The 15,654-nt window shown below is 35.8% G+C and overlaps 1 pseudogene; it reads right to left on the bottom strand.

Annotated features, from left to right (window-relative positions):
• Positions 1-5,546: 5,546 nt before the first annotated feature.
• LOC100942669 lies at positions 5,547-14,219 on the bottom strand (annotated as a pseudogene).
• Positions 14,220-15,654: the final 1,435 nt, after the last annotated feature.

Below are 15,654 nucleotides of genomic sequence, written 5' to 3'. Positions count from 1 at the left end.
TACTGTTTTTCTTACTGTAGTATAGTCCCCCCCTTCTCTTCCCATTTCACTGAACTTTCTATAATTTTGTTTCTGTCATATTTTTCTTCTTCTCTTTTAAACTTTTATACTTTAACTTAAAAAAATTCAAAATCTGGATAATAAGACAAACTTTTAGGATGATTTACATTCATTCCATAAATATATAACTTTTGGATAAAGAAAAAATCTGCATCTAACTTCATGTTACTAAAATTAGACTGAATTAAAAAATATATAAATATAACTTTATAAATTGTATGATACCAGTGGTTTATCTTTTACCCCCCTCACTACAGAGAAAAACTGTAATATGTGCTAATATAACATGTAAGTGTTGCAGTTAGGATGATCCACCAAAAGATGTCCCTGTCTTAACCCTGGGACTTGTAAGTATGTGATGGTATGTGGCAAAAGGGACTTGGCCAGTGTCATTAAAGGTACAGACCACGTAGGAAGGTTATAGTGGATTGTTCAGGTGGATCTGGCCCTTTAAAGCAGAGCAATATGGCGGAAGATGATGTCAGTGTGATGCTCCAGAAGACACAGTCGAACTTCAAGCATGAGAGGAAGCCATTGTTGGCCCTTAGATGCAGGGGTCTGTGTGCAAAGAATAAAGGGAGGCCTGCAGGGACTAGGAGGGATCCTCAGATGAGAGATAGCAAGCAGGTAGAGACCTCAGCCTTCTAATCATAACACTTTGAATAAATCTGGGATTAGATTCATCCCAGAGCCTCTAGTAAGACAGACTGCTGCCGATATCTTGATTTTAACCCTGTGAGAGCTGTGTTGGACTTCTCATCTCCAGAACTGTGAGATAAGAAATATTATTTTAGGCTGCTGAATTGTTGATAATTTTATATGGTAACAATAGAAACCTAACAGTTATGTAAGAATAAAAGTAGGAGAAAATAATCTTTCACTTCTTGTTATCCAGTTTAGGAACTAGAAACAGAAGTTAGAAAACTCAAATGTTAGTCAAATTGTTCCAGACTCATCTTGGTTAGAATCCACTGAAAAGAATGGTAAAGTTTAATTTAGAAAATTTAATTAGAATTGGTCTCTTTAAGTTTCAGAGAAATAGGCAAATACTGTCGGTGTTTACATTAGGATTTTTTTTGTTTTGTTTTGCAGTTTTTGGCCAGGGCCAGGTTTGAACCTGCCACCTCCAGTAGGGGCAGGTGCCCTACTCCTTGAGCCACAGGCACTGCCCCTTTATGTTAGGATTGGTTAAATCAATATTCTGTTCTCAAATTTTTTGGCCTTCCTTCAGAGTTTCTATGAGTTGGCAGGTTGACTTTTACTACTAGTCAAGTAATAAAAATAATTGCTTATTGGCAGGGCACTTTGGGCATAACCAAGTAGATAAAATCTGAAAAAAAGCCTGGTAAATGCTGGGGAAATAACACTGAATTTGTAAGCTTTCTCTCCTCTGTTTGACATTGAAAAAAAAATGTTTTGTATGTTGATGTTTATATGTTGAAGTATTTATTTATTGTGCAAAATTTCTTATAAAGTATGAAAGAGTAGTTACAAGAAGTAATTAAACATAAATACATGGTCATGAAAAGTCAGTTATAAAATGCAAATAAGGAGCAATTCAAATGATGAAATGTGTGATTAGTGAAATCATCCTTTATACGAGGACAGTTATCAAAAGATCAGAAGGCATTTATGAGGAATGCAATTGCTCAATCAACAGAAAAAAATTAAGCACTTATCTCTACAAAGCACTGTCTGAAAACCTTGAAGACTTCGACTTTTATTGGAATTTAATAAAAAATTATTCTCTTATATACCCTTGATGTATTTCTTGGTATAATGTTGTGAATCCTAATTATTGCTCATTTACCTGAGGATTTATCACTATGTCTGTCATATTCTGTTATTTATAAACCAGCACTTTGTTGATGTTACCCAATGTTTATGAACTCCAGATTTCCTGGAATGGCTTGCAGTTTCCTAGCTTTTAATTATTTGTTGTGTATCATCAACTGAAGCTAGTGAGTTCCCTTGTATGGATGGTGATGTAGATGGCAGAGCCCTTCTCTTTGAGGCCTCATTTCAGAGTGCACAATTCTGCATGAAATGTGGGGAAATGTGTATTATTATACATAATAACTTGCACATACTTTGAAAAATAAAATAAAAACAAATACAGTTGGCCTTCTATAACTATAAGTCCAGCCTCCAGGTATTTGGCCAAAAACAGATCTAAAACATCTTTTTTTAAAATTGTGTTTTTCCTGAACAGACTTTTTCTTGTCATTATTCCCTAAACAATACAGCATAACAACTATTTACATACATTCACATTTTGTTAGGTATTAGGAGTAACCTAGAAATGATTTAAGAACACAACAGGATGTGCATTGGTTATAGTTTGCAGATACTACACCATTTTATCTCAGAGACTGAACCATCCATAGGTTTTGGTATCCTCAGGAGGTCCTGGAACTAATCCACCATGGATATCAAATGATGACTATGTCTACTTTGGAAAGAGTAATTGTTAAGACACTTTTAAACAGAATCATTGGGTCATTCTATATTGGGAAGCACAGGTATCTGCTGCATTGGAGCAAGGGTGAGTGGAGTAGGTTACAATGATTAAAGAAATGCCTATCAGTTGTACCATAAGCATATGAAAATATACAAACAACAACACACATGTACATTATATGATATGGTATAAATAAACAGGAGCATTCAAAAGAAAGAATCAACACAAGAAATAGGTAAAACTGGTGGTGCCTGTGGCTCAAAGGAGTAGGGCACTGGCCCCATATGCTGGAGGTGGGGGGTTCAAACCCAGCCCCAGACAAAAACTGCAAAAAAAAAAAAAAAAGAAAGAAAAGAAAAGAAGACATCGTTAAAACCACTAAGCAGAAAGAAAACTGAGATAATGGTTTTTATTACATTTCAAAAGTCCTAAACGTAACAAACACTTGTTTGATTTGTATTTATCTGATCACAATAATTTAAACATAGTGGAAGTTATAATAATTTAAACATAGGCAGTAACTAAAACATTATTCTCACATATTTATTACCTTAGATAATATGTTGTGTCTGTTGGATGCATTTATTTTACCACACTCTGTGGTTTTATTTCCAGATTCCTATGTTTACTGCTCCTATGTTTGAGCTAACTCTGTGGGAAAACAATATATAAAGGAAAGAAATGATAAATGGTGATGCAAACATTGTTGTTGTTATATGTTAGATTCTCTAGGTTGAATCAATGTTCATAAGAAAAGTCTTACATAAGAGGTACGGTTTCAGTTTTTCTTGTAAGTAAAATAGGGTATCAAAAACATATATGGTTGCAGTGCAGGGCAAGGTCTGAGGAATGGGAAAGAAAAATGGTCACGGTTGAAACAGCGATTCAGGAGCTTCAGAACCATCAGAAAAGATGCAAGGTAAGAGTGGGTCTGAGCATGTGCTCTCAATGCAGGGAGACTATGAGTTAAGTGTGTGACCTGACAACATAACATATATAATATATAATCGATTTATTTAACTGGTGCATTAAGAATAAAAGAGTTGGGTATTCAAGGACCAAGTGAAAAATGGTGTGCTTGCATAAATCTATGGCTCATCAAACCATTACTTTTCCAGATTCTTGGTAATTCATCACTCTATGAAATCTGAGGTGAAATTAAGGAAATGTAAAGAAAAAAATGAAAAAATACTATAACATTTCACATGTTCTAGTTTTATTTATATTTTATGTATAGAATAAGTAGAATATATGACAAAAAGAAGGTAGGGTATTTTATAATGTGATGAATGAACTTCCTTAAGTTTAATTAATGGCATATAAGGACAAAAGTAGTCTGAAAACAAAATCTAAGTTTTCTAAAACATAAAGTTCTGATTAATAGAAATGTAGAAAGATCTCTATTCCTAAACATTGTTGAATACCTACACATCAAAACAATTCAAAAAGGAAATAATTATAATTAATAATTTTACAGAAAAGAGAACCACCTGCAATTCTTTCATAAAAGTTATCTAGTGGATTTGCACTTTGTTACAGTTGGAAGATTTTGATCATTTACTGATGATTACTGTGGCCCTGAAGTAGTGCATTATAAAAGATAGTTAATAAAGAGGATGACATTCCTCATGTTGGCGTGTGTTCTCAAAGAACCTTCATGGATAAAGATAAATATCATAGTGAATATTAATCTCTCCTTTTTATCCAGGAGAGCAGCAGAGATGAATGACTGTGTCTCTATCCCTTCATTCAGGCAAAGCACAGACTCACTCCTTATACATCTAAGTAGTCATCACCACAGGAGATTTCTTACCTTCATTCGAGGAACAGCTGGTGTAAGAAATTTTTACCAAAGTGATATTGTTGAATAGTAATAGAACTACTGACATTCGGATTATATTTTATGATAGTTTTGTATTTGAGACTTTGCAGAACACATTTGAAAACACATAGACACACAAATGTTGAAAGTAGATAACATTATTCTCAGTGCAGAATTTTCATAACATTTTTTTTAAGTAAAAAAGGTAAGGAACCCACCAAGAAAGGTATCTTGAATTTCTCAGATGCTCCATTTATTATTGTCAATACATTACACATATATCTAATCTCCTCCCACCCACGGCTCAAAGGAACAACCCTACCTCCCTTTATCAAAAGTAAACTTATTTATCACTCCTGGCTCTGTCTTCATCTAACTTTTAAGAACCTTACTAATACATTTAATATCTTCCATTTTCAGTAGGGAGTATCTGTAGATGTAGAATTTCTGGGAAAAAATATATACATTTTAAAAAGATTTTTGTATGTATCATCAACTGCTTTCTGAAAGGTTGACCCATTTTATCATACCAAGAAAATTCCATGAAGTTTGCTTTTTTGTTCATATCTTTATTGCCACAATAAGCACTGATTTTTATTTTTTCAAGTTCAAAAGGAACATTTATTTCACCCTCTAGTTACAAAGGAACAGAATATAGATGTAACAGAAACAAAAGAACAAAAATTGACAATACAGGTAAAACTTGTCAAGACTCTTTACTTTTACAATTTAACAAAGTTTCAAAGAATAATTTTTCATCTCAGAAGTTTCAGAAGCCTCAAACTAGGTAATTCAAACTATGACTGTCTTGCTGAAAAACTATGCTATTATCTTCCTTGAATATCTCCAAGTTGCTGGAGGACAAGTAAATCAGATCCACTACCAATTTTTAAAAGATTCAGAGGTTGTTAAATTAGGAAGTATAATTGCTTAGGAAAATGTTTCCAAGTATCTATTCAGCATTTGTGCTAAATAATATGTTCATGTTATTAACATACATGAAAAAAATCCATACACCTATCGTCAGTAGCCAGTAAATTGCTGGCTCTTCAAAACCAAAAACAGGGATTAACAGCCAAAATTCTTCAGGTTATTATCCAAGGTCTACATATCCCAGAATACAGACATCATTTAACTTCATTTAACAGAAGACCTTTGAAATGCAATGCAAGACTGGCTGCTGTATTTCTGCAGTCTGTTCTTCTAAGCAGAGACACAACTCCCGTTGCTGATAACTTGGTCAACAGCTTCTGTGTTTACCAGTTCCTTCTTCAGTTCAGTCCTGACTGTGAAATGGGATGTCCAGACCTTGAAATTTCTGGACTAGAAAATGGGGAAGACTCTCAAGATCTATTTTCTTTCTTAAAAGAATCATCTTCTCGGAGGGCAAATTTCTGTTTAAGGGCATGAGATATTAGAGATACTGGATCCCATTGTGAATTTTGTCTTTTCCTTTTATGAATGGGTCTACCACCGAGTGACTGTTCAATAGCACGAAGCTGAACCTTATTCAGATCCCTCAGAACATCCAATATGTCCGGAGCATTTTTGTTTCTCTGGCTTTCTGAATGACTGCTGTTGGTCTTCCTAGCACCTGGCTGCTGTTTGTTCATTTCAGTCACTAAGTTATCAGAGTCACAATTCTTATTAGATGTGGGTTGTGTCGCAGGAAAACACGGAGGCTGGAGAGGTGAACGCTGGGGAGACGGCAGAGGCCGAGGGGGAGGAACTCGCTGGTTCCTCGGCCAGCTGAGCAGCCTTCAGTGATGGTGCTTGTCACAGGCTTATGGGCCCATCATTTAAGTCAAAGGGGCCTGGTCTATTCGGACAACAAAATATTCCAGCATTTTTTAAAGACATTCAATATCAGAGACATTGACGATGCAAATACAGAAGCAAATTCAAGGAAACATTATCAGTCTCTTGGTAGCACTGGCCCTGCTCAGGACCTACTTCTGCGTCTCTGGATGAAAAATCTAAATACTGATTTTTAAACCAGTAGATAAAGTTAACAAGTCACCTTATTGCAGTACTAAATTATGTTTGTCTTAATACAATGATTTAAACAATTTTTCACATTTCTCTTACAAATTGCCTCTTTATCATTTACTTATTTATTTCATGCAGTGCTTTATATGAGAATGTTTAGAACTATATATATATGTGTGTGTGTGTATTTGTCTATTTTAAATTGCACACAGACCCAGTGTGTGTGTGTGTGTGTGTGTATCCCAGTTTATGATTTATTTTCATGTGATCTGCTTTAAATATTTTTTGATAAATTTAATTTCTATAAAGTATTAAAATATTGCCCTTTATGGACTTGATTATTGGAAGAATAGACAATGCAAAAATAAAGACCAATGGATTATAATATGCAGCAAAACGAACTATCCAAATTGAAGATCAAGGAAATAAAAGATGATAATAAATGGCTATACCCTCAGTTACCCGGGGCAAATTATCAAGTGGTATTAAACATAAACTATCAGAGTACTAAGGGGAGAAAATGAAGTATTGTAAAAAATTATATCCTGGAAAAAATAGTCAAAATTTTCTTCAAATATAATGATATCCATAAGTATACAAGTGAATTAGTTTAAGTATATTAAAAGAACACCTAAAAAGGAGCCATAGGTTCACTTTAAATATAGGCCAAAAACAGCATGGACAAAATTATTATAATTATCATTACAGAAATTATGCAAAATTGGATGTGATAAAACATCATTTTTAAGGTGTTAAAAGTAAAAGAAAATAAACAAAATGTTGTCAAACTAGAAATCAACATTCAGCAAAACTGTATTTCAAAATTGAAAATGCAATAAATAATTTTAAAATGATAAAACATAATTTCTAATTTTCTACTAAATTTAATTATTATGACATTGTTTTAATAACAGATATTTCCTATGAAAACTTTTCTTTTATTTTAACATTTTTCCAAGTTTCCAGAATTTCTGATGATAAGAAATTTTTTGTTGATATTACTCTACTCAACTTTCTACAAAATTAATATTTTGAGATGCTTTTTAATTAGTTAATCTATGGTTCATGGTTTATTTATTATTATTTAACATCAATTATTCTACTCTGAGGTTCATTATTCAGAAATGTTATGTAAAAATGCTAACATTATTTATGCATTTAAATGTAAATCTAACATAGTTTTACATCACCTTTTAGAAACAAATGCATATTATCACAAAAGAAAATTTTTCAGAATTGTGGGAGATGGACAAGCTGAGTTCTTCTTGGACCTTCCAACTCAGGGAAGGTGTCCGGTCAGGGGAATGTCTATGTGACTATCCCTGCATGGGGAAATCAGCGGTGCAAAAACCTGAGACCATCAACCGTAGCTTAGGCTACAGAAGCTGAGATGTCTGACTGAGGAGATGAATCTTGCTCTCCCCCTCCTCTTCCAGGTGCACTGTTATCTGGCCACCTCAGCTGTTCCATTACCCTATGTCCTTGTTTACCCTTTCACTCAACCTTCCTGGGAGCTGTAATCTCCCCTCTCTCATTTTTAACCTTGAGTGCCGATAACTGACTGCTGTGTATCCTTGCACATATACTCTGTTATGTACTAATAAAAAGATTCTGAGAAACAGAACAGGTGCTGCACTGTTCTCATGCTGCCCTCCCAGGCACATAGAACAGTGTATGACCCTACAGGCTTCCACATTTGTGCACTAAGTTTGCTGTAAGTTTCTCTTTCTTTCCTCAGTGCCTTCTTCCTTGCTGGCCACTGTCCAGGTTGGGGTCTACTTGAGGCTGAACATAAAATTAACGTGAATATCTTTGTTTTTATTATTGGGGATTCATTGAGGGTACAAAGAACCAGGTTACACTGATTGCATTTGTTAGGTAAACTCTCTCTTACAATTGTGTCCCACCCCCAAAGGTGGGTCACACACATGATGTGTCAAACACCGTGACCTGACACCCCCCTCCCTCCTTCCTCCTCTCTTCTCTTCCCTTCTCCCACCTCCCTCCCTCCTGTCTACTCTCTGCTCTTTCCTTCCCCACCCCCTCCCTCCTTCCCTTTCCCTGGTATACCCTTACCCTACCACTATCCCCCACCATGTACCAGGTCATCAACTGTTCTCATATGAGAATTGAGTACACGGGATTCTTGCTTCTCCATTCTTGTGATGCTTTATTAAGGATAATGTGTTCCGTTTCCATCCAGTTAATGCAAAAGATGTAAAGTCTCCATCTTTTTTAATGCCTGAAATGTATTCCATAGTATACATATACCACAGCTTGTTAATCCATTCCTGGATTGGGGGGCATTTAGGTTGTTTCCACATTTTGGCAACTGTAAATTGGGCTACGATAAATAATCTAGTGCACGTGTTCTCATGGTTAAAGGATTTTTTTCCTTCTGGGTAGATACCCAGTAATGGGATTGCAGGATCAAATGGGAGGTCTAGCTTGAGTTCTTTGAGAGTTCTCCATAAGGCCTTCCAAAAAGCTTATATCAGTTTGCCATCCCACCAGCAGTGTCAAAGTGTTCCCTTCCCTCTACATCCATGCCAGCATCTGCAGTTTTGAGATTTTGTGATATGGACCATTCTTGCTGGGGTTAGATGATATCTCAGGGTGATTTTGATGCACATTTCTCTAATAATTAGGGACAATGAGCATTTTTTCATGTTTCTTAGGCATTCATCTGTCTTCTTTAGAAAAGGTTCTACTCATCTCTCTTGCTCATTGATATATGGGTTTATTGGCTTTTTTTTCTTGTAGATTAATTTGAGGTCTCTGTAAATCCTAGTTATCAAGCTTTTGTCTGATTCAAAATATGCAAATATCCCTTTGTATTGTGTAGGTTGTCTATTTGCTTTGGTTGTTGTCTCCTTAGATGTATAGAAGCATTTCAGTTTAATTCAGTCCCATTTGTTTATTTCTGTTGTTACAATTGCCATGGAAGTCTTCTTCATAAAGTCTTTCCCCAGGCTGATATCTTCAAGTGCTTTTCCTATACTTTATTTGAGGATTTTTATCATTTCATGCCTTAAATTTAGGTCTTTTATCCATCTTGAATTAATTTTTGTGCATGGAGAAAGGTGCAGGTCTAGTTTAAGTCTTTTACATGTGGGTATCCAGTTCTCCCAGCACCATTTATTGAATAGGGATTCTTTCCCCCAGTGTATGTTCTTGTTTGGTTTATCGAAGATTAGGTGGCTGTAAAATGTTAGTTTCATTTTCTGGTTTTCTATTTAATTCCAAATATCTGTGTCTCTATTTTTGTGCCAGTACCAGGCTGTTCTGACCACTATGGCCTTGTAGTACAGGCTAAAGTCTGGTATGCTGATGCCCCCAGCTTTGTTTTTATTACTAATAACTGCCTTAGCTGTACAGGTTTTTTTCTGGTTCCATACAAAATGAAGAATTATTTTTTCCGAGTGTTAAATGTATGATGTTGGTATTTTAATAGGGAAGCATTGAATCTGCAGATTGCTTCAGAAAGTATAGACATTTGAACAATGTTGATTCTTCCCAGCCATGAGCATGGTATGCTCTTCCCTTTGTTAATATCCTCTGCTATTTCCTTTCTTAGGATTTCATAATTTTCTTCATAGAGGTCCTTCCCCTCTTTTGTTAGATATATTCCTAGTTATTTCATTTTCTTTGAAGTTATGGTGAGAAGCAGGTTGTGACTTTAATTAGCCTCTCATCTTGCTGTCATTGGCATATACAAAGGCTACTGACTTGGGAACATTGATTTTATATCCTGAGACATTACTGTATTTTTTTGATGACTTCCAGGAGTCCTGCAGTTGAGCTTTGGGGTTCTCTAAGTATAAGATCATATCATTAGCAAAGAGAGAAAGTTTGACCCCATTTGAATGCCCGTTATTTCATTCTCTTGCCTGATTGTATTGGCTAGAACTTCCAGCACTATGTTGAATAGTAGTGGCAATAGAGGACAATCTTGTCTGGTTCTAGTTCTAAGTGGAAAAGCTTAGAATTTTACACCATTCAGCAAAATATTAGCTGTGCTGTGGGTTTGTCATAGACAGCTTCAATCAGTTTAAGAATCAGTGCCACCTATGCCTATACTTATCAGTGTTCTAATTAGAAAAGGATCCTGGATTTTATCAAATGCTTTTTTTCTACATCTATTGAAGGAATCATATAGCCTTTGATTTTGCTTCTGTTTATATGGTGAATAACATTTATGGACTTGCATATGTTAAACCAGCCTTGAATCCCTGGGCTGTAATCTATTGGCTAGGATTTTGTTTAGAATTTTGGCATCTATATTCATTAGTGAAATTTGTCTGAAGTTTTCCTTTTTAGTTGGGTCTTTTCTGGTTTTGGTGTCAGGTGATATTTGCTTCACAGAACATGTTGGGGAAGATTCTTTCATCCTCAATTTTTTGGAATAACTTCTGCAGTATAGGACCTGCTCTACACAGTGACCATTGCAATGGACCACCAGCAAAGTAAGCACCCAGAAATTAAAGGATAGAACCTAGCTTCCATAATAATGCAAAAAACAAAATGAAGCAATGGACTTTCAGAAAGTAAGATGAATAGAATGCTACTGCACTTATCAATTAACTCAATAAATGTTAATGACTTGAAATCAGCACTGAAGAGGCATAGACTGGCTGATTGGATCAAAAAACAGAAGCCACCTATTTGTTGTCTTCAGGAAACATACCTAGCATCGAAAGACAAATTAAAACTCAGAGTTAAGGGTTGGAAGACAATTTTTCAGGCAAACAAAATTCAGAAAAAGAGGGGTTGCAATCTTATTTTCAGATACATGTGGATTTAAAGCAACTAAAGTAAAAAAAGACAAAAGATGGTCACTTCATATTGATCAAGGGAAAAATACAACAAAAAGACTTTTCAATTCTAAATATCTATGCACCCAACTTAAATGCTCCCAAATTCTTGAAACAGACCTTAATTAATCTGAGCAATATGATATCCTATAATACCATAATAACAGGCGATTTTAACACTCCTCTTACAGAGCTAGACAGCTCCTTTAAACAGAAATTAAACAAAGCTATAAAGGACTTAAATGAGACTCTAGAACATCTGTACTTGACAGACATATATCGAGCACTTCATCCCAAGGCTAAAGAATCTACATTCTTATAATCGGCCCATGGAACATTCTCCAAATTGATCATATGCTAGGGCACAAAACAAACCTGAGCAGAATCAAAAGATTTGAAATGTTACCTTGTATTTTCTCAGACCACAAGGCACTAAAGGTGGAACTCAATTCTAACAAAACTTTCAACCCCACACAAAGGCATGGAAATTAAATAACCTTATGCTGAATGATAGTTTGGTACAGGAAGAAATAAAATAGGAAATAATTAACTTCCTTGATCATAACAACAGTGAAGACACAAGCTACCAAACCTATTGGTTACAGCAAAAGCAGTCCTGAGAGGAAAATGTATCGCTTTAGAGGCTTATATCTGAAAACAGAAAGAGAGCACATCAACAAACTCACAAGCCATCTTATGGAATTGGAAAAAGAAGAACAAACCCAGCAGAAGAAAATAAATATCCAAAATTAAATCAGAGCTTAATGAAGTTGAAAACAAAAGAATTATTCAGAAAATTAATGAAACAAGGAGTTAGTTTTTTGAAATAATAAATAAAATAGATAAACCTTTGGCCAGACTAACTAGAAATAGAAATGTAAAATATCTAGTAGAATTTCTCAATCAGAAATGATAAAGGGGAAATAAAACAGATGCCACAGAGATACAAGAGACTATCTCTGAATAATACAAGAGACTCTGCGCCCAGAAATTTGACAGAGATACAAGAGACTATCTCTGAATACTACCAGAAACTCTATGCCCAGAAATTTGACAATGTGAAGGAAATGGATCAATATTTGGAATCACATCCTCTCCCTAGACTTAGCCAGGAAGAAATAGATCTCCTGAATAGACCAATTTCAAGCACTGAGATCAAATAAACAATACAAAATCTCCCAACAAAAAAATGCCCTGGTCCAGATGCCTTCACACCATAATTTTATCAACCCTTTAAAAGAAGAGCTTATTCCCATACTGCAGAAATTATTCCAAAAGTGTATATGTTTAAATATCAATATTTAAATTTCTATCAAATCTTTCACCAACCTAGTAATCATCTTTTTGAAAATAATGATTAACAGAAAATAAGATTAGATAGAGCAAGACGGCAGAGTGAGAATCTCCTGGCCAACTACTTGTGGTGGGACAGGTGAAAGTGGACTTCATTACCTCTGGATGGGAGAATCTGCGAAGAAACTTCCCTCTGGGGACACTTTGAAACAGCAAGAGACTTCAGCAACCCATGAGGAGGTCTGGAGCTAAGGAGAACTGGAACAGAAGGCAGGTACTTGGTATAGGCAGAGCTCTCCCTTGGAGGTCTAGAGTCAGGAAAGGGCTGTATAACAATATTTTGATTTTGGATTGGGCTGCTCACTGGAGCAATTAGACTCAAACAATGTCTGATGTCAAGGTTGAATGATGAGTGGCGTGATTCTCTGGTCATCTTGGCTGCTGGTGAGAGACAATCATATTGTGGGAATAATACACACTAGGGGAGAAATAGTACACAGGTTCCTTGTGCATGGCTGGCTCTGGCACACCTACTGAACTACATTTGCCATCCTTGACATGAGCTGAGTGATCCTCACACTCCCTAGGAGGGCTGCTTTGTGGTCAGAGAACCCTGTCTTACAGGTCTCTTGGGAAGTCTGGCAAAAGTTTTGGGACTCCCGTCCTGAAGAGACTGAATGCTGATGAAGCAAATAGGCCCAGATCTAGGGAAAAGAATTTAGGAAGACAAGATCTGATTTCTTTTGCAATAAGAGTTGTTTTCTGATACCTATCATATATAGTAAATCCAGCCAGTGTTCTCTATCTCCTAACACCAAAGTGCAACCTGGTGTCCAGGCAATATATTGCAATACACACAAACACACACACCTAGATATATTGTTTTACATTTTTGCATCATTTTTAAATATTTCCCTTCAGGTTTTTCTTTTTCTTTTTCTCTCCTTCTGTTTGTTTGTTTGTTTGTTTAGTTTTCTTCATTTATTCTTATTTTTATTTTTTAATTTTTACTTTTCTCAATAACAAGGATTCCTCCATTTTTGCTATGGTTTTTCAGCCTCTTTTGTTCTTTCTTTCTTTTTTTCTTTCTTAGTTCTCACTTTTCTGTCTTCTGGTACAGATCTTTCTGCTTTCCTCATCTTTCCCACATAAATTTCTCATATGACAGCTAAGAATCCCTAGTTTTCCTTCTGTTTCTTATACAATTATATTTTTAATTTTTAATCTATTTTTATTACATTTTTCTTTCTTTTTTTTTTTTTTTTTACTTCTCTGAACAATACAGGGGTCATATCATTGGTCTAGTTGGGGAGTCACAGCATTGGTCTGTGTTGTTGTAAGGGTCTCGCAAAAAAGCAATGTCACGGAGAATAAGCACACTTATTGAAATTGTGTTTTAAATAAAGGTGACCATCTGCTCGCTCAGGCAAAATGGCAAGCTTCTTTATTTGTGGTTGGTTTATATAGGGAATTTTGTACATGCGTACCATACAGCAATGACCTCATTGATCCATTTCAACTTCATGTGACTACCTCGTGATAATCCACTCAACATACACCTTTTGGCATAACCCTATCAACATAACCCAATTTAACATAACTTAATGGAGAACATGTTGTTAGCCATTACTTCTTTGTTCTTATCTGATGATGCCTGAGACTATGGAGGAACAAGGTAGATTGAATACCTGCCCTTACTGTTCTTGCCAGTTTGGAGGCTGTTACTTCGAATCTTTAAGCAAGGCATAAAGAAACTTCTTGGGCAAACCTCTGCTCCCATGTAGGCTTTAAGTCAGGGAGTTTTGCTGGAACATTTTATAAGGAATTTTCAGGCTAGACCTCTCAAAAGCCTTTTACGAGCCCAGGTTTCATCTGTGCCATTAGATACCTGTATGCATTAAGTAAATTCCTCTTCTCTTGAGGTCCCCAAGCACATTTCCATTTCCATACCCATCAGCAAGCAACCTTCGTTACTTACCACAGATCAGGAAATGTTACTGATGGGTGTCTGGCCAGTTTTCCAAAGGGCTTTTTTATTGGCCTTATGAAGTCAACCTTAATTCCTTAACACAGTAAATACTATTCCAGACAAAGCCTTGGTCATGTTAGGCTCACAACCAACCTGGCCACATGGGGTTCTGCCTCTGTTTCTTACAAGTATGCCTGCATAAAGTCTTTTCACTGCTTTCTCTCAAATGGCTTTTTTGGCCAGAGGCATATAGGCATTTCTTCTATAGGTCTGGCTAAAGGAAGCCATGAGTTCACAATCTTGGGCATCCTTCTAGCTTTGGCCATTAGAAAGAAGGTAGTGGTGGATACCCACTGTGACATACTGCTGATATTTTTCTCTATTTGGCAGAGGTGGGGGCTTCCTTTTATCCAGTCTGGGAAATGGCTGGATTCAAGGGAGCTTCCCAGCCCAGCCCCCCAAAGTCCTAATGCTGTGGGTGTGCTTAATGCATTCTGCTGAACACTATTTCTCCTATTGCTCTTTTTCTCTCTTATTTTCCTCTTTCTGTCATTTTCTTCAATGTTTTTCCTTTGACTTCCCCCCTGCTTTTTTCCTCTTTATTCTTTTCTTTTTCTTCTCCCTTTTCATCCTCTACCTTTATCTTCCTTTTGGCCTTATAGAAAAAGGCACTGCAACATATAAGCTCTGTGACAAAATAATTTAGGGCGACAAAGTTGTAGTGAGAAGGAAAAAGTAGGAAAAGGAAGAGAACAAGGAAAAAAAAATACATGAGGAGGAACTAACTAAAAAACTCTGGTAACATGAAAAACCAAAATAGAATAATCCACTCATGGGATCATTCGGTAGCTACCACAGAGGATCCCACCCCCACAAAATTAATGGAAAGGACAGAGGGGATACAAAATTAAAATAAAAAACAATAAAGAAATTGATGAGAAACTGGAAAAACAGAGCCAATGGATAAAATATATGAAAAATAAAGAAAGGCTATGGCAAAGCTTATAGAATAAGAGTTAGTCATGGAACTTAAAGAAGCAATAGAAAGTATCACTAACAGATTGGACCATGGAGGAGAAAGAATCTCAGCTAGAGCAGAAAGCTCTTGAGCTAACCCAGGCAGTTAATGAGGCAGAAAAGAGAGAGAAAGCAGAACAATTACTCAGAGAATTATGGGATTTCATGAAGTGTTCAAACATATGAATTATAGGTATTCCTGAAGGGCATACCTATCTCATGAGAATGA

The sequence above is a fragment of the Otolemur garnettii genome, unplaced genomic scaffold (assembly GCF_000181295.1).
Source record: "Otolemur garnettii isolate 467f Iridium unplaced genomic scaffold, OtoGar3 scaffold00246, whole genome shotgun sequence".
Lineage (NCBI taxonomy): Eukaryota > Metazoa > Chordata > Mammalia > Primates > Galagidae > Otolemur > Otolemur garnettii.
The sequence above is the reverse complement of the archived record's forward strand: the minus strand, read 5'-3'. Positions and strand labels throughout refer to the sequence as shown.